Source organism: Rissa tridactyla, chromosome 1 (genome assembly GCF_028500815.1).
Source record: "Rissa tridactyla isolate bRisTri1 chromosome 1, bRisTri1.patW.cur.20221130, whole genome shotgun sequence".
In the NCBI taxonomy this organism is placed as follows: domain Eukaryota; kingdom Metazoa; phylum Chordata; class Aves; order Charadriiformes; family Laridae; genus Rissa; species Rissa tridactyla.
In genome coordinates, this window is record NC_071466.1 from 120147328 (window position 1) to 120166209 (window position 18882).

Below are 18882 nucleotides of genomic sequence, written 5' to 3' on the forward strand. Positions count from 1 at the left end.
TGCTGGTAGCTAGCATCTGGCACGCTGACCTCACAAACTGACAGAAAATCTGCACGTAAAACATACATTCAACTTATTCTGGGGAAAAAGTCAGAAAAGTTTGTGCTTACCACACAAAACTGTTCTGCGTACATGTGTCAGAGGGATGACATTTCCCTGGCAAAACCCAGGAGAGCACATCTTGCTGGGGAGGCAGGTTGTCTCCAGAGACTGAGGGTTCCCCTGGTCTCCCTGCTTCCCATGGGCGTCCCCGAAGCTGCTGCCCCTCACTGATGGATGGAGGGTGAGCTCTCGCCCCTTCAGGGATGGAGATATTCAGCTCCGTGGTCATGAAACCTTTTTTATTCCATTGTTTTTTCCTCCACTTGCCAGCCCATGCAGCTGCCCCTTTCTGCTTCAGTATGTTTTTCTGCAAATGTCTGAGCCAGAGAGCTGATACCTGTGTTTTTCCCTGAGATGAAATTCAGGCACACAAAAGTCAAAATTTAAGCTCCAGGCAATGGCTTCCACTGAAAGGTGCTCGTGGCTATGATATTACAGTATTTTCTGCATGATGGGGAATGTTTTAAAGCAAACATCAGCTGTAGCCTGGGACCCCATAACATCCTCTTTCCTGCTGGATCCCTCGTCTTTCATCCTGCCCTAGCCCTCCTTGCCAGAGTCTCAATTTCTCACCATTTTTTAGCAATTTGCTGACACGATATCACTAGGAATGATCTCATGTCCTTCATGGAAAACGAACTCAGGTTTTGTGTGAGTGTTTTGGGCTTTATGGCTTTATTTTCAGGTGCTCTTGCTGCACAATATTGTCCTACTATACCGGGAGGACATAGTACTACTGTTTCAGGTCCAACCATGGGGAGACCGCTTGTTATTTCAAAGCAGCCCCTTTTCAAGATCCTTAGCTACAGGAATTGTAGCAGCTGTTACCAGGCCCTGACTCTAATGCGAGTGCTCAGGCCCTAAAAGGAAAAGAGGCTTTATCCTGCAAGTGGGTACTCAGAGCCTTGGAAGAGAGCACAGCATCTCAGCAGAGACACCTAATTAGAAAGAGCCAACAGGTTTACACTTCATTTGAACTGCCATTTTTCATCTGCTTATTTGGAGGGGACAAATCCAGATATTCTCCCTCCCTTCAAAACTGAGAAATTCACTGTAAGGTGTTACTACTAGGGTAGGATGTAGGTTTCTACTCTCAGCAGAGGGTAGAAGTAGAAAATGAAGCTTATTAGTTTCATTAGGGGAAGTTATATTTAGGAGAATTATTTCGCGATTGTTTGTCGGAGGTGTGTTTTAAAGATTTCTTATGCTTCTAATTAAGAAGCAATAAATATCCAAAGCTCAGGAGCTGACACAACAGTATAATGAAAATATAGCCAACCTTGTAAAGAGATCCTATTTCATTCTTTCAACAAAATATGGAGTTGTGTTGGAAATAATGATCACAGACTGAATAAGGAGCCAAAGCCATATGAAAACAACATAAAATTATACCTGCTATAACATCTCCATGAGTTACAATCTTGTCATGATTTCCAGGCTAAGTCAGGCTTTACCTTGTTAGTAGCTTGATGGGTGAGCTGATAAGGGAAACCTATCACATTTGTAGGAAGTGGTATTTACGGAAAAGTAATCAGTGCTACCATTCCCTCCTCTTCCACAGCCCGAATCAGTGCTGCACCTTACCCTTGCTATTCGGCTTCGGTGTTTTGGGCTGCCAGAGGGTGACACAGCAACCAGATCCTGACCTCTAACACTGATTAACTTTCCCACAGCAGGTTTCAACAAAGAAGCCTATTAATCAGAGGTGCCCTGCTCAGGTTCTAAACTGGATAATTAAATTTTCCCTGCCTACATTACCTTTGTAGTTTCAATTACTTTACAGCTGCTTTTCTTTTTTTTCCTTCTTTTTCTGTTAATACACATGATTTCCTGAAACGGTGTATGATATTTCTTTGCTCTCACACATGTGTCCACTGCAGATACATCTGTATTTGAACCACGATAATTCTGCCCCACATGACACTTGTATAGGCCTTGCAGACACTCTAGCAACCAATGAATATATCTGTTTCCTTGGTGGTATAACAACGATTCATGATATGTCATCCCTCACCATACTTTAAAATAAATATGCCAGCATTTTTTATGCACTTGGAAATGCATAAGAGCCGCATCATTTATGAGGGCATTGGCTTCAGCATAGAAGACCCAGAGACCTGGAGAACATCCTTCAGTTCAGAGCTTTTCCATCCCACCACCTAATCAGTACATGGAGGGCAGGAAACTGCCTCTCTGATAAGAGCGGGTGCAGGCCCTGAATATTGTGTTTGTTCTGGGACACAACACATTTTTTAACTGCCGCAGCTCTTAGCTGGTTCTTTGCCATTACTCCAAAAAAAGGTTGAACCTGTAGCTTCGGTCACCAGAGCTATCCAGGAATGTGGACATAAATTCCAAACAGCCAAATAAAACTTCGTACATCAAATGAGAACACAGAGCAGAAAGATTTGATTCAAGGCGTACTGATCCAGGTTGTTGCACTGATGTAATTTCCATCCCTCAGAAAGGTTAAAAGGAAGAAATAATAAAAAATATTGTAACCAAGCCTATCGCTGAGATCTGTACCTGGGGTATATTGATTCGGCACTTCCAATCCAGAAGAAGTTCTTGCATTTACTGTAGCAGTAATAAGGTGAAGTTGTACTTCTCAATGATGTTCCACTCCAAACACAAACACTGAATCAATATTCGAGGCTGCCGTTTCCTACTGGAAAAGTCCACAGCAGGAGATGTTGAGGAATGAATTGCTCTGCCCACGTAGATTTTAACACGTACGCTATGGGAATACATTAGTTCTGTGCTTTTTACCCAGGCATTGCGAGAGGGCTCTTGGACTTTGATGTGTTCAGGTTTTGCTTGTAAGGATAGTTCAGACGCTGCTGTGAGATTACCACCACTGGGAATCTAAAGGGAATCAGGATACTGAATTTTAATGTAGCAGTACAGCCAGACCTTTTTAGCGCAACACCTCCCCTTGCAAAGCAGCAGAGCTCCAGCACAGGAGGGCAGCTGGGGCAGGTCTGCAGCAGCCTGACGACAGTAAGGGGGGGCCGGAGAACTTCCCTTATCTCGTTAACTTCCATCACTTGGTAAGTGTAAGGAGGAGGGAGGCCAGAGAAAGGAAAAGGGAGACAAGCCATATGGAAGGGGAGGGGAAGAGAACAGAGGTCAGAGTAGGAAGAAGTACTGTGGTTTTCTTGGGACCTTAAACAGCTTTTGCTGCCTTGTAGAGGCAGGAAAATTAACCATTTTCATAATTAACAATATTAAGATTTTTGAACTTGTCCAATAAAATGCATTTTCATATCTGAAGTAGCATTCAGATCCAAACTTGTTTTCAATAGAGAGGCAACACAAAATTTGGGTCCAAAATGAGTCCTTGCGTATCTATGGATTTAGGTCAGATGAAGTGATTCAGGAGTAATGTTGTGTTTGGCGTAAGCAATGCTGACTTCTTTCTCTGCCCTGTCCTCCCCTTTCCTGGTGGACTTCAGTAGGAACAGACTGTCTGAATAGGAGTGTCAATATCCTCTTAACATCACCATTTATCTAGCCCTGCTCGTGACAACAGCTGGCTGCCGGCATAAGGTTTATAGAGACCGTGAGATGGGCTAGAAAGCCACACAATACCATTGGCCTTGCTGGTGTTCAGAGTCGAATAAAGCTCTATCTCTGAGTGGGGGAACTATTGCAAAATAGAAATGAGTCTGATTTTCTGGCTGCCTTGCAGTTACTTACTGTTAGCGGTCACTTACTCTTGAGGATGTTACATGCGAAGCATTAATTTTCTTAATGCGCTTTATGTAGTGGTGTTCTTAATAAGTGTTGTCAGTGACTGACTGTGGGACTGCAGTCATACTCTCTTGCTGTCTCACATTTTTCAGTGTTATTTCACCATAGCCATTATCCACGTGTCCAGGACTGCTCTTCCAAGCACTCTGAAGGATTGGCAGTGCCAGTATTAGTACACGGCAACATCAGGATTTGTGGTTTTCGGCATAAATGCACAGTCTACAAGCCATGCTATGATCCCGAGTCTTGTGGATGCTGATCGTGAGTATGAACACAGAAATACTGAATGTTCCTGTGCACGGGGTTTTGCTCCACTGTGAAAGAGCATACTGCAACTATCACCCCAGGCATGAGTGCAAAATGGCTGGTCACTACAAGTGCTCTTATAGACACTTTTCATACTTGCTTTTCCCACTATGCAAAATCTAATTTTCCTTAATGTCACTCTGCTAGTACATTATCATCCAATTTTATGCCCTTTCGTGCTGGAGCAGGGAATTAAGAATCTCAGAGTGTTTTGTGAGTTGAGGGCTAGTGTCTTAATCATTACAGTAGTTTGCTTTTCTGCCTTCTGGCAAAAATTAAGTCCAAGTAAATATAAAGGGACATTGTTGCTTTTTGCTTGATTCTAGGATGTTTTCTATTTTTTTAACACTGCAGGCTTTATTCCAAATATTTATTAACATCACTGCTACAGAGAGGTTCCACTGAATCCTGGTTCCTCTTTCTTTTTATTGCAGATTGAACATCTTAGAAAGCTACAGAAACTGCACCCAGAAACTGCACCAGGACTTTTCAAAGTGGTGTGTGTGCCCATGCTGTGCAGCTGGCAGTGCTTCACCTGCTGAAATATTTGTTTGGCTCAGCAGCCCCAGGCACCTCATAGTTCAGCTGCATTTCTCACACTCTTAATATGGTCTCACCCGTGGGGATCAGCAGAACACCTGAGGGTCCGTATCACTGGGGTAGCACAAATCTTGTCCTCCATTTACCAGTGAACACAGCATCCCCTAGCATTTCAGGACTCAGTGCTCTGGTACTGCCACGATAACTGCACTTTACTGTTTGGATGCGTGTAGCATCATACAAGTTTCTAGAAACATTTTAAAGACTAAACTGGTAAGTAACATCCCTATTATATGAGCCTTTACTTTTTTTTTCTTTTTTTTTTTTTTCCTGTAAGGGACCTCACAGACCTCAGAGCAGGTTTTAAGCAAAAGTCTAAACAGAGATAATGGGCCAGAAGATATTTTCTCTAATTCTTGATGGAAATGGATATTAGGGGAGGTATGGCATGGGAGAAGAAAAAACAATTGTTGGTATTCTGCTTCTTATGGCTTTTCCTTTCATCTCATGCCACTGTATTGAAATGCAACATATGCTAATTCCTGACTGTGATTTACAGTTATTCTGGATATTTTCATTGGTTGCAGTACAGTTTGTCATGCATGTTACCTGATCATCCTATGCTGTCAGCAATTAAAAAAAAAAAAAAAGAGGCTTTGAGACTTCATGTTTTTACTCACAAATCACAAATTTTTAATACAGAAGAAAGCATTAAAGCATTTGTCTTAATCCTCATGTGTCATGAGCTGTAACATTTTAGTCTTCTATAGGGCAAAAAAACTTGGTTTGATGAAAACCTCTTTGGTGTCTGGCAAAAGTATATCTTCTAGAGAAGTGTTCGGTCTTGACATGATGAAGTAAAACAAGACTGTCCCAGCAGTCTCACCGTGTGTGTATTATTATTAGCGTATAATCTGTCTGTCTTCATTTCATCCCATTTGTTATTTTTTGACAGTTCTCTGTTATAGAGCTCTTAATAATCAGTATTTTGTTTTCTTTCATGCATACATCAGTGAAGTTACTTTTCAAGATCTGCCCCCGCCCCCCGCCCCGAAAAAAAAAGCGTACCACATTTCTTGGTAAACTAAATAGGCCAAACTTTTTCAGTTCTTCTTCTTCAGTCTGGAATTTTCCAAAACTACAAATGACACCCGCTGCAATGATCCTCATTCAGACTCCCCCGCTGCTCCCCTCATATGCGTCATTCTACAAATACAGACAGCAGAGATGGAGATAAACTCCTGCTTTGTTTTGTCAAAGTCATTGTACACAAGTGACGTGGCTTTCAAAACACACTTGCACCCATTTGAAATAAGGACAGAAACTCCTCTCCTTGATTTTGCAGTGGGTTGCAAAATTCACATGATGTTTTTACTGTATACCGAGCAGTGGGAACTTAAAAAGTGCAGGAGGTTTCTGCAACTCCAGCAGGGAGAAGGGTAAAATGCACATGGATTTAGGCCTGCCACAGTTTTGAAGGAAAAACTTCAGTGCCAGTTAAAGGCAGCTCTCAAAGCATTCGTAGCAAAGGCAGTCTTAAGCTGCAAAAATTCAAAGCAAGATCTGTAACACCCGAAGGAGACTTTAGGATGGTTTATGTAGGAATTTGTAGCTATTCTTCAAAGCTCTGGAATTTAAAAAGCTCCTAAAATTCAGATCTGGGCTTTTGGCTTAGGTTTAACTCTAATTTGCACAGAGCTGTGAATGCAATGTCTTGCGCAAGCCTCCTCCCTATCTTCTCCACATTTTGCTTTCCTTAGACCAGCCACATGAAATTGTTTCCATGAAAACAAACAGTTCACTAAAAAATACCAACTGTGGAGACAGAACACCCTTTTATTGCCCTGGTATAAATATGAAATTAATTTTGTTAGTGATATTAAAGCATGGAATAAGAAAAAAATGGGCTTTCATCTTGGGTCTTGCTCACACTAGACCCAAACACAAGCTAGTTTCACATGAAGAACATGCTGTCAGGTTAACCAAGCGTCTTAAAGGCAAAAATCAATACCAAACAGTCCTCAGGTAGACCTATTTATACCATATTTTCTTACCTCACCTTATGTAATTTCAGTCTCCAAGCACTTCCTAAATAATTTTGGTTTTATTCCTCACACTGCATTGCACTGTCTTAATTTTGTAGGTTAACCTTGTTTAAACCGGTATCAGTTCAACTTTGGAAGGACACCCTCCTAACGCTATTGTGACTGCATAGTTTATTACAACTAACTTTACAAGTCCAGAAAATTGCGGGAGACCACCCAGACTTGGAAAACATTCTAACCTACTTGTTTTTTTTAAGTTACCTGAAGACCCAAATGCTGGAATAGATGTAACACAGGGATGATCCAATGTGGTGACTGCCCCATTCCTCCAGAAGTAATGTTAGATAATTCTCTCTCTCTGGTTGGGGGATATTTGAGATGGGAATCACCATAAAGATAAAACAAACATTATAACTCTGTAAATGTGGTTGTCTCCAGAACAGTTTATAATATACAATAATAATATCCAGTCAAAAGCCTACCTGTCAGCAAAATAAACACCCTTTGAATAGCATAGGTAACGGATAAGAAAATTATTAAAATCTTAACAGAAAAGAAAATTGATCCTGTGGAAAAGAGTAGGGTCAAACCCTAAAAAATGCTGACCACCTGAAAAAAAACCACTGTAGAGAAATGCTGATTTTGATTTTAGGAAGCCCCACAAGTGTCCCTGACATGCTGCCTGACAGCTCCCAGTTGCTCACCTCCCCAGGCTGTTGGTGCAGTGGTAGTAGCCAGCCGAAGGGAAGGTCTGATAGACGAACACTCGAGCCTCAGCCACCCATAATGGTTGGGCAGTAACGTACTGGGCTGGGTAGTGTGTGGGAACACACCCTTGTTGCCCAACTTCTACCTCCAGCAGGGAGCTAGGCTTGGCTGAGGGATGCTTTTTGCTCCATAAAAATGAGCAACTAAATTCTCTTCTAGTTGGTCTGACAGTAAATTAACCACAGATATTTATAATGTGGAAATGAAATAGAGAAATTTGTCTTGAGTTTGGGGGTATTTTTCTTTAGGACTATGTTGGCATGGACTTTGCTAAAAAGAATATTCCATAGCTTCTTTCCTTAAGAATTCTCCTTCTAACTTCTAATTAATTTCGCACGTTCTCTGAGATGTACTTTCTCCTTCCAGAAAATCCATTTCCTCTGATTTGTATCAATTGTTCATTTGCTGCTCCTTCTTGAGATTTCTCACTCCTAATTCATGAATCCATTAAAAGGCTTTCCTTTGAAAAGTTGCCCCTACTGCTGTGTCAGTTATTTTCCACTGTTGGTGCTGGCAAGTAGAACTTGTGACTCTCCTGAGCAATTAACCTGGCAGTTATCAATACCAAACACCGAGCACTGTAACAAAATGCCACCGAGTTGGGAGCCATAAGGCAATGGCTTGCACAAAGCAGCTGAAGGAAAATGTAATTGTAAAATGGTTAGCCCATCTGACTTCTTTGAACCCTTGGCAGATGACACGGTTAAGTAATGGGTTTGGAAAGCTCAATCTTCTGCCTTCATATGTTCTAGGCCCTGTGGAAAAGCAGTAATGCATACATATATACATATATATATATGTGTGTGTGTGTATATTTAAACAAGGAATGGCAAGCAGACTGTAACACCATTCTGTATGACCGGGTTTCTTTAAAATGTGTGGATCACTGGGTGGAAATAGGGGTCTTTCAAATTAGAAGCAAACTCTGACAATAAATCACAGTTATTTTACAGCGGTCCTTACATGGATAGAGTAACATTTGCGCTCAAACCCACCCTGCTTGGAGCCCAGTACTCCATTTCACATAAGCAGGCTCACTGGTTTTATCGAGAGTCCTCACCACTGTGCCCAGCCTGCGTTTTTCTCTGTGAGCTTGCCTACAGCGTGATGTGCCTGAGCTGCTCCAGAGACAGGGCAGGCAACGCTAATGTGCTGGTTTATGTACTCATCATGCAGGAGCTAGTCCTGAGAGGGTTCAGTGCCACAATGCAACATCCGCCTGCGTTGCACTACTGTGCGTGTACAGCCACCGCTTGCTGCATGTTTTGAAAGAGTTGTCTCTTGCTTCCCCCTTCCTCCCACCCCCAGTGTGACCTCTCTGAAATCAGCCGGTTCACTGTGGCTCACCAAGCGCTGGGCCTAGGCTTGGCAGGGTATGTGCTGCGCTGGAGACGGGAGCCAGACCCTCAACCAGTGAACTCGGTAAAAAAAGCATACAGAAAATTTACATCTGAACTGGTAGTTGCGTGCACCACATCGCTCTCTACTGTAGATCACATTGTTTTGTGTCTTTTAATTGATAGGAAACTCTTTTAGCGTGTAATAAAAAGTTACTTTGTAATTGATGCAAATACTCAATACCCTTGGCCATTGTTTTCTACTATCTATCCCATTGAAGAATGCTTAATTATCTGATTTAACACCAGTTCCTTATGATGGCAGTTGACATGGACATGTACTGGATATTTGAGACTGGTCCAGGATTCTGAAATTGTCCGTCATCTCAAAACGTGATCTGACTTGGTTGATGCTGAAGAACATCTGAAGGTTATTATAACTTGTATAAGGTACAGACAAGCCTGCATTTAGTACTGTACTATATGCTTTGTGAAGTGTAACAGCACTAAAGTTATACATTAGCTCGATGAAATGGAAGTGTTCTTGCATATTACATTAATACCAGTTAATAGGGAATTAGTGCCACCTAATGTAAAAACGTAACCCAAGTGTCTGTGATAGTATAAGGGAAGGCTTTCTCATTCTCTCTCTTCCATCTGCAATAAACATTAGTGAAATAAAAATAACCATGGATTATGAAGCTTTTAAATATTATATATTTCTATGCTATTAAATACTGTCTATTCCTATTACATAAACTTCACCTTTGATTAGTAAGAAATACTCAGTTTTATTCTGAGAAATTGGCCATTTCGTAATGCTCTAAAGGACTAATGGCGGTAATGAGATACATCCCTTTCAGAGTCTTGTGTAAACTATAATTATTTTGGCCCCAGTTCTGCAAACGTGTATGCAAGTTCTTAATTGCACTCAGGTGAGGAGAATTAAGTGCATGTATAAATGTTAATGTGAGCAGAAGCTAGGTCCAATGTGTAGCCTTTTTTCCGTTTACTGAAGGTACAAGTTTGAATTCCAAAGATGACTCAGTCTCTCTGGCTATTTTAGAGGAGAAAAATAATCCTTTAATAAAGATTAGTGAGAGCAAAGATAAATATAGTGAAGGAGTGCTCTGGTTCCCCGGTAATTACCTATCAGGTATCTTCTATCTGAATTGAATTTGCCAAAAGAAAGAACAAAAAGAAAGAAATCATTAATTTTAAAAAAATACAAAATTTCACCCAGAACCTTTTTCCCTTTCTCACACACCAGCCTTCTTGAGTGTTAGCTGCAAGCATCCTCCACCTCTCAGTTGCTCATGAGGGCTAAGGTGTATGGCAATGCGTTGGGTTATTCATCCCTAGGTACAGGACCCTACACTTGCCCTTGTTGAACTTTATTAGGTTCCTCTCTGTCCAACTCTCTAGTCTGTCCAGGTCTCGCTGAAGGTGGCACGGCCCTCTGGTGTGTCAGCCACTCCTCCCAGTTTTGTGCCATCAGCAAACTTGCTGAGGGTACATTCTGTCCCCTAGTCCAGGTCATTGATGAATATGTTGAACAAGACTGGACCCAGTTCTGACCCCTGGGGAACACCGCTAGCTACAAGCCTCCAACAAGATTCTGCGCCACTGGTCACAACCCTCTGAGCTTGGCCATTCAGTCAGTTCTTAATCCGCCTCACTGTCCATTCATCTAACCCACACTTCCTAAACTTGCCTATGGGGATGTCATGGGAGACAGTATCAAAAGCCTTGCTGAAGTCAAGGTAGACAACATCCACTGCTCTCTCCTCATCGACCCAGTCAGTCAAGCCATCATAGAATGCTATCAGATTGGTCAACCACTTCCAGGTGGGCAGAAAAGCAACTACATTGGGTTTGTTGCCTGATTAATAGTGTCATAAATGAGGTGAGGAGAAAGTGCCCAATCTCATCTTGACTGTTTTATTCAGTGATTATGGTGAATGTTATTGAAACTGACCATGCAACTTTAAGAGAATTACAGCCAAAACCCTCAGCATCTCTATTTATAATGTGAATTTGGTGAGACCCACCATTTGGTTACACCAAGATTTATAGTATGACAATTCATTTTTCTTAAAATGAAATCTGAAATTTATAAAAATGATAAAATCAACTAAATCCTAAAAAAACAACCTGCAACTTGTCTCAATGAACTCAACTTTGTGAATGATTAGAAAGAAAACTGTTATTCTGAGACATAAACAATGAATATTGTGAGGAGTTTTACAATAAATTTCAGCACAGTCCAAATGTTTCTACCAAAATACAATAGTTAGAGAGAAATGTAGCTAGATGAGATGTTTTGACTCTGACAATATGGAATGACTGGTGTTAAAAAACTTTTAATAAATAAACTGCATACATTTCCTTCCCCACCAAAGTAATTTAAAAAATGCACTATCTTTAAGTGATAGCGCATAATAGAAAATTCAAAATGTAATTGTAAAAGTAATTATTTGTGCCGTGCACACATTTATTTTTATTACAGCTCCAATTTAGTTTATATTTTTGTTACCACAATGTAAATTATAAACATGTTTGTAGCTGCCTTTATATCAGGTTATATATTTAAAGCATAAATTGTCACTGTCAGGATTACTACTCATTCTGATGCACAGAAAATGCATTTTGGAACAAATTACACAAAGTTGCACGCTCTGGCTTTTGAGATAGTTGCATGAGTTTAATTGTAAAAGGTTTGCCTATTTCAGAGAGTCTTTGATAGACGTAAATGGAAAGCCGAGGTGCTTCTGCTGAGCTAAGCTAGACTGTAATATTGGAACTATCTTCCAGGTGCTAAATGGTGACATGCTTCTTCCTAAAATTTGTCATCTACTCTTTCTGAAACACACAATCTCGTGCGAGTGCAGGCAGAGCTGCAGTGCCCACCCTACAGCCGCATGGGAGGTCCTCAGGCCCAGCATGGACTCCCCAGGTGGTCCCGTTCCCTGCTTTTATGTCCCTAGCTCATCTAGCTTTAATTACAGATGATGTCATTTCTTGCCCCCAGTGTGCAAAGACAAAACCACCCTGCTGGGCTGAGGAAAAGGGAGAGCAATTCTCATTAGGCTTAATTCAAAGCTTTGGTATGATGCCTCCCCGTGAGAGAGAGGCCCTTGACGTGCAGCCCCTTGCAGTGGCTTCTGTGCAAACTCTTTGCAGATGCAGTCACCTCGTTCTTAAAAACAGGTGAGCAGTGTCAAGGAGTCCACACGGACATCACAAGAACAGCCTGACATCAGACACTGCACCAAATAAATGAATGTTGTGGATCTTACTTGTGTATGAGGGCTGAATATCTCTTTACCTGAGTCAGACTAGTACTGAACTCTTGTTAAAGTCTACACTGTTGTGACAGTAGCCTCCCCCTTTCCTAGCCCCTAGCACAAACTAACCTCCTCACAATATTCTCTTCTACAGTGCAAAAGTTTTGCAGGCATTTGAAAGTATTTCATGTGGAAGCAGCTGGCTTTCCAAAAATGTAACCTGTTTCAAGGCAAAAACCCCATCATACCATCATTTATCCATACCAAACCATTTATATAGGAGTGTCGCACGGTCCTTCTCTTGCTCAGATGTCCTGAATAGCGGCAGCTGGTAGGGTGAGATCTCAAGGACAGGGGTCCAAGAGAGTGAATGTCAGGGACCCGCAATATCCCTCCTTTTGGTCGGATAGCCTGGGTAACAACAACTGCAAAGCTAGAAAAGTGAGCATAAGCCCACTCACTTAAACACCCAAAAGCTGCCTGAGAGGGTTTTTTCCCAAAACTGGTGGAGTAACTGAGGAAGATGACCATCAGCTGGATTAAACAGTAACTGGGAGTTATAAAGAGACTTTGAAAAAAGGAGGAGCCAGCTTGAAAAGAAGTGAAAAATCGCCATGAAGCGTGTTTGGGGCTGGGGAGGGCAGTTGGGGTGCAGGGGCTTGTGTGCCCCCAGGTGTCGTGTCTCTGGGTTGGCACGGGAAGGTGTGAAGCATCTGCAAGTGCATACTAACATTTTGCAAGTGTGTTATGTCGTGATGAATCTCCTCTATTGCTGGTACTGATCCTGAACAGATTGCCAGTTATTTATGTGCTGTTAATAAATCAATAAACTGATCTTGATTTGATTTAAACCACCTGAACTGAGGACATTTTCCCTGTAACAATCGTATATTTCAGTGGGATGTTCTGGGCTTTGGTAACTTCTGCTCCCATGTACAAGCGATTTCTTTTTCTTTCCTGTAGATTTGCCCCTTTCCTCTACCCCAAATTTCTCTATTTGTAAAGATGTCAGAAAACTAGCTTCTAGACTCTAGTGAAGTCGGGAGGAGGTTTTTTTCCATTTTTTCCATACCATCGTTTTCTGAGAGAAGGAATGGCCAGATAGCCTTCTTACTAAGATCAGTTCTATAAGTATATATATATTTTACATTCACGAAATCCTGTAAAAAGGAAGGAAAACTTGACAACATGCTGAGTACTGGCATGTTGAAAATAAACAGAAAAAAAAAATCCACCTGGAAAGCCCAGGAATGAAGATTTCTACATGATCCTGTAGCCTTCTCTGAGTACATTTAAATTTAATTAGCACATTGACGACATATTCCTGAGCCTTTAGTTCAGCTGTGACTTCTGAGGTGAAAAAACAGAGCAAACCCCCTTTCTAGGGGAATTTATTTTTAAGTATCAGGGTCTCTACTGCGTTTCAGAGATCAGTGAGAGGGTACAGGAAGTCACTGCAGTTTTGCTTGCTTGTGATCTCCTGCTGCAGCAAGGACAATGAATGCCTTTTTCCAAGCAGGCTGGTTTGTCTGTTTTCTAAGCCATTTCTTTGAACTGCCTTCCATTAAAAAAAAAAGAGCATTTTGCTGTATCAGATTTACTGGAAGATTCATATTAAGCCACAAAATATTTCTCCACGTTCCCGTGATCAAACTGTGTACAATAAGTGAAACTGGTCCCTGCATACAGCAGCAGTGCAAGGCTTATTGCATCTCTCAAGTCCCAATTATGCTTTCAGAAAAGTGCATTGGCATTATGAAGGCCAATTTGGCCACAGATGCATTGCACTCGGTATGATCCACTTGTCCTACATGGTGAGCTTTATCTCAAGTTTTTAAGCTTGCCTTTTCCTGCAAGCCAAAACCTTCACAAACAAATTTCATCTTGAGATGTTTTTCCAGAATTTTATTATTTCTGAAGAAATAGCTGCGTAATGTGCTACAGGATGCTGAATAATACAGATTATTCCTGTTTTGTAATGAAATCTGTTCATTTCTGGTACCTAAAAAATCCATATCTCTGGACAACCACAGTGTCATATGTTCAAGGGATGGAGGATTTTTATGCCGTTTATGCATGCTCTGTTGTTAAGGGTTGTTGCTTTTGCAGTAAAAAAACCCTCTTACTCTATACTAAGCAGTGATAAAAATAACCGGTGTCTTTAGAGGTGACAGACGACAGTACTTCAAAGCTCAAGAAAAAAAAATAAAATTAATTGTCTACCATGTTTAGAGAATTGTGCAAGTCATCCTGCTTTGAAGCACTGTGACCGAGAGATTCTGATCCACCCTATCTACTCCTGGCTGATGGGTACTGCTGAAAATTGACCAACTGAGCAGTCTTCAGAGGTAGAGCGGGGAAATGTATTTGCGCTCCTTTCAATTGCTAAAGACAAGGTTGTAGCGATAAAGAGAAAATAATGAAAGCAAACGAAAAGGTAAGAAGAGCTGATGCTACTCCCTTTTTTGACCTTTCTGCATGGCTAGATACAGTGAGATAAATCATTTGCGGTGAATGAGCGCAACCTCCTGCGGCTGCAGCCTGAGGGTACGGAGCGCTGGGTGGCAGAGAAGTCCCGGGCACTCCTGACCAAACCAACCTACTGTCGGTCCCCAAACACAGCGTGTGATGCCCTCCACTGGGCCAGCACAGTACTTCTGGGGAACACTTTGCGAACCAGAATCAGAGGGTTTACCTGTCTTAAGAAAAATATGGGTTTGTGAATTTGGGTCTTTATCTGCATACACCTATATTGTATTAATCATGCTGTATCTCCAGTCCTGAACAACATTTTTGTATGTATTTCTTTGTTGGATTTACGTAGTTGCAGAACAGAGCAAGAGCTGATAGGGTCTTTATTTTCAATTAATTTTCTTAATGTAAAAATCATGTTTGTCTGTTCTTAAACGCATACACCAAACCAATGGAAAGAAACACAAAAATTTTATCTGAGTCAGAATTGTTGTTGGTTTGGACTTCCTCTCCGCTAAAACAGGGCCCCAGCTTTTTTTGCATGTACGTTTCTGGTCATATATGATTTAGTAAAAAGCAGGCATATAGGGCATGAGCTAGTTACTAGTACAAGAAATGTTGCAAGTATGTTTACATTCCATGCTTCCTGTGCCAAACCTGTGCCATTTCCTCATTTCGTTGCAAAACACGGTAAACTTCCTTTTCTTCTACAGCTGATTTTTATTTCAGAAGAGTTTGAGGAAATGTATATTATGTTTTCCGACGACAGTAAAATTGAGTCAAATACTTGATTCCAATATGGATTTTCTACTGTATATTAAGAATTAAGTAGAGAGCTGATTGTAGCAGATTTATTTGTCAGAGAAAGATCTTTAAAGACATACCTCACAGTGTGATTCATTTCTATTAAATTAGTTATTTGTCCTCCACAGTGTAATATTTTCAGGGAGATATCTAACATAGTTTGAATGCAAATTCAACCCTAGGGGAATAAAACACATAGGAGAACCAATGTAGTCATATTCCATTTCCATTAGTTCTTTCGTGTGTTAACCTCAGATTTGTTTCAGCCCGTATCAGACAAAAATGCTGTCATTCTTACACTTTATTGTGTCATTCAATATGTTTTTTCCCTGGAACTGAATTATGTTTGTTGCTGGACAACACCATAACTTCAGACAGGGTTTGGAAAAAATCTTTTGTAGCAACTACCTGTATTTATATTTTGTGTCCACAGCATGCCAGAGCCAGTTTGTGTTCATGTATTCTTAAGAAGAAAACAGGTGTTGAGAACATCATCACTGATTTATAGAGTAAACCTAAATGATTTCTAGGCAATTTCCTAAAGTTATGAGAGCTGCTGTTGATGCTATGTGACAAAACAAAAGGGGTGTAAGGAAGGAGACTGAAGAAAGATACTGCTGTTTTAGGCATTATCGTGTTTGTTTATTTAAGTCCCAAATCAGGAAAACACTGAAGACTATGCTTTTTATCAGTCCTGCTATGTAAGTACAAACCAAAGTGCTCGAGTGAATCCAAGCCACAAATTGTCCTTCCTGGAGCTATGCTTCCTTCCACTACTCTCATGGATGCGATTGCTCTTAGGAGTGAAAAAGTGACTAGAGCAATGATACACGATTTAGCCATCCTTGTGCAAAGCTATGCTGCCCCAACCAGACAGATTTGGGCCGTGCACATCAGACTCTTCTTCCTCACTGACTTCAGCCATGTTTGACTGGAAAGCTTTCTAAAAAGCCGTTCTTACAAAAATATGTACCTACATATGTGTGCATCTTAGGGAAAAGGCACCCTGAGGGGCTAAATTAAAATTTATGACCTTGGGACCACATAGCGCAGGAGGAAGTTTGCTCTTTGAGGAAGTTTGTTCTTTTATTGCTGTAGGCATTGCAGACTACACTATCTGCATTGAACAATAGCAAGAGTGATGAAAAATTACTAGATATAAAAGAGAGTATTTTGTGGAAAATCTGGCTTCTAACCTGCAGAACTCAATGAGGATCTAGGAGCGCACAATGCTGCAAACATGAGTTGAAATCTAATCCTTCTCCTATTACCAGCAAAGGGTTTCTATCTCATGACTTAACAGTGATTTGAAGAAGACATGATTAAAACTTGGAGCTCTCCAGTTCAAATTGACCTTGGCATCCTGATAACTGCAAATCAGATATTCTTTTATCAGCCCCTGCTTTTAATTTTAATTTCTGAAAAGAGCTGTAGTTTAAGCAACCACAAAATACGTGTATCATTTTCAGAACAGTGCTGGCCTTTGAAAAGTTTGCACTTGCTTCAAGAAAAGGGGGAAAATGTGTATAATACGTGGTCTGCCTGTTGGAGCCCCACTTAACAGACCTGAGAAATATCTTCTATGTAACAGAGAAATGAACAACTGAAAAACTGAAACATCGAAAATCCTTAAGAGATAGCAGTTGCATGCTCTTTGCTCTCTTCAAAGCATTTGTAGACACCATATTACAAAAGCAAGCAAGAGGGACCGGAGAAGGGAAACTGGTGTAAGAGAGACTCCCTTTGCAACTTTTGTTCTGGAAAGCTCTGAAGAAGCAGGTGCTGTTGCTGGGAAATGCTGGCCTGTGAAAGGGCCATAGCTGAGTACCCATACCGTTGTGACCTACGGCCATTAATGCAAGATACAGCTGGAAGAATTGTTCTCATGTTACTGGTATTGTTCTCGGATTACTCTAACTAGATTCCAGCTGTGATTTTATAATGTGCAATTATATTGTGCTCAGTGAGGTTATTATTTCCAGGAAACAGTGGCATCGATGGAGTGTCTATGCTCTGGGACCATGAACTTCACTTTGGCTGTAAACATGGTAACCCGGGAATCAGACCTCTGACAACGAAAATTGCTGGGTGGACAAGGAAGTCGAATGTGAAAGAGCAATGCATTGCAGGTATGATAAGTGACAGTGTCAGGATGCAAAGGGCCGGCTTATTGCCAGGATGGAGGCATCTGCCTCAGCCTAAGCAAGAGATGTGGCCCTGCACCCAGACTCTGGCTCAACCTGGACTTCCAGGAAATGCAACAGCTCCTTCAAAAAAAGTCATTGCCAGGGATGACCCCTACTCTTGATCCTTTCCACCCTCCTGCTTAAGCACATGCAATAAGATGAGCTCTGCTGTGCTCCTCAATCCTCAAATGCAGTCATACAAAGCTTGAGCCATCCACTGAAAAATAGAAGTGCCTCATTTATGTTGAATGCAACAAATTGTCACGGCACGCAGCTGAGGAGCTTCACTGTCATTCTTTCAGGGCCCTTACGTTCATTACAGGCTTATGCTTGCACAGTGTGGCCTCATCAACAGAATAGTTTGCGGTGCGCATGTTCCCAGAAACAAGAATTTTTTTTATCAGGTCAGAACTGAGGGCTGGACCAGTTTTTTGGGAAGATTTGCCAGGTTTTTTTGGTGATGATCAGTGCTTCCATGCAACTTCTGTGCTTCCTGCTATGAATTCTTCCTGAGTCTCGTGGACTAGCCTCCTTGCAGTCTTGGCCTGGAAAGCGTGGTGTAATCCACAGTCTTTCATCCATGTGTACAAATTTAGCAGGTAAATTGCAGCCCACAAATTAGGACTTAATTCAGTATTCCTCTACCTCCTTTAAATACATTCATGTAGAATGTGAGGAGAACACAAATGACCATCAGTTCAGCATGACAAACCATTAGAGGCACTAAGAAGACGGCATATTATTTGACTTCTTCTGCTATTAATTTCAAGTTTTTATTTTGGCTCTTATGCACTTACTAACAAATAATAGCCAGTTCTGTTATATTTCATTATATCATCATATTTTGCTGAATGAAACCCTGTCAGTGAAGGCCTGTATTATGCAGACTATTTCCACGTCAAAAGCTTGTTTTTCTTGACCAATATTTAATGTTGCACTGTAGTAGCAGTAATAACTGCTTGCTGTGGCAGTTTTCCATGAATTTATACAAAGTCATTGACATTAAAATTGAGCAATATTAATCCCCTTTTATTCTACATGTAATTGTTGCAGGCAGGCGTCCTTCCCTTCTGTCTCCTAAATTTTAATATGTGTTATACCATGTGTAATTAAATACACGCAGAAGGCAACTCGCTTTGAGACTTTTGAGCCTTGTTTACTTAATTTTAAAATGTTTTATGGTGGAATAAAAATTTACAGTACTCCAGCCTACAAAAATTTAATCTGTTGTAAAATATCTCTCTAATTGAATTTGCAGCTCCCAATGCCTTTCAGGGTATTA